Source organism: Marmota flaviventris, unplaced genomic scaffold (genome assembly GCF_047511675.1).
Source record: "Marmota flaviventris isolate mMarFla1 unplaced genomic scaffold, mMarFla1.hap1 Scaffold_199, whole genome shotgun sequence".
NCBI lineage: Eukaryota > Metazoa > Chordata > Mammalia > Rodentia > Sciuridae > Marmota > Marmota flaviventris.
In genome coordinates, this window is record NW_027288104.1 from 134,745 (window position 1) to 136,364 (window position 1,620).

Below are 1,620 nucleotides of genomic sequence, written 5' to 3' on the forward strand. Positions count from 1 at the left end.
GATTAGGGTGAGGCTGAGGGTTAGGTTTAGATTTAGGTTTAAGGTTAGGTTTAGGTTAGGGTTTCATTTAGGGTTAGGGTGAGGATTAGTGTTAGGGCTTGTGTTAGGGTTAGGGTCAGTATTAGGTTTAGGGTTACAGTTTGATTAGGGTTAGGTTTAGTGTTAGGGTTAGTGTTAGGGTTAGTGTTAGGTTTAGGGTTAGGGTTAAATTTATGGTAAGGAATAGTTTAGTGTTAGTGTTAGGATTAGGGATAGTGTTAGTGTTAAGGTTAGAGTTCGTGTTAGGTTTAGAGTTAGTGTGAGTGTTAGGGTTAGGGTTAGGGTTAGGTTTAGGGTTAGGGTCATTTTTAGAGTTTGAGTTAAAGTTAGGGTTAGGGTTATGGATAGTGTTAGGGTTAGGGATAGATTTAGGGTTAGTGTTAGGCTGAGGTTCAGGGTTAATGTTATGGTTAAGATTACTGTTAGTTTTAGGGTTAGTGTTCGGGTTACGTTTAGGTATACGGTTAGTGTTAGGATGAAGGTTAGTTTTAGGGTTAGTGTTAAGTTTACATTTAGTTTTAGGGTTAGGGTTAGTGTTACTTTTAGGTTAGGGTTAGAGTTAGTGTTAGTATTAGGGTTAGGGTTAGGGTTAGCGATAGGTTTAGGGTTATGTTTAAGGTTAGTGTTAGTGATAAGATTAGCGTTCGGGTTATGGTCAGTGTTTGGGTTAGGGTTATGATTAGTGTTAAGGTTAGTGTTAGTGTTAGGGATAGGTTAATGTTAGTGTTAGGTTTAGGGTTAGTGTTAGGGTTAAAGTTAGGGTTAGAGTTAGGGTTAGTGTTAGGGTTAAGATTTTGTTTAGGTTTGTGTAAGTGTTAGTGTTAGGGTTACGGTTAGGGTTAGGGTTAGGTTTGTAAGTTAGTGTTAAGGTTAGGGTTAGAATTTGGGTTAGGGTTATGGTGAGTGGTAAGATAAGGATTAGGGTTTGTCTTAGGGTTAGGTTTAGTGTTAGGATTAGGGTTAGGGTTAGTGTTAGGGTTAGTGTTAATTATAGTGTAAAGTTTAGGGATATGTTTAGGGTTAGGGTTAGTGTAAGGGTTAGGGTTAGGTTTAGGTTTAGTGTTATGGTTATGGTTAGGGTTAGGGTTATCCTTAGTGCTCGGTTTAGGGTTAGGGTTAGGTTAAGTTTTAGGGTTAGGATTAGGGTTAGGGTTAGTGTTAGTTATAGTGTTAAGTTTAGGGATAGGTTTAGGGTTAGGGTTAGTGTAATGGTTAGGGTTAGTTTTAGGTTTAGTGTTACAGTTAGGGTTAGGGTTATCCTTAGTGCTCGGTTTAGGGTTAGGGTTAGGGTAAGTTTTAGGGTTAGGATTAGGGTTAGGGTTAGTGTTAGTTATAGTGTTAAGTTTAGGGATAGGTTTAGGGTTAGAGTTAGTGTAAGGGTTAGGGTTAGGTTTAGGTTTAGTGTTACAGTTACGGTTAGGGTTAGGGTTATCCTTAGTGCTCCGTTTAGGGTTAGGGTTAGGGTAAGTTTTAGGGTTAGGGTTAGGTTTAGGTTTAAGGTTAGGTTCAGTGTTAGGGTTTGGGTTAGGTTTAGTGTTGGGTTTAGTGTTAGAGTTAGGCTAGGGTTAGTTTTAGGCTTAG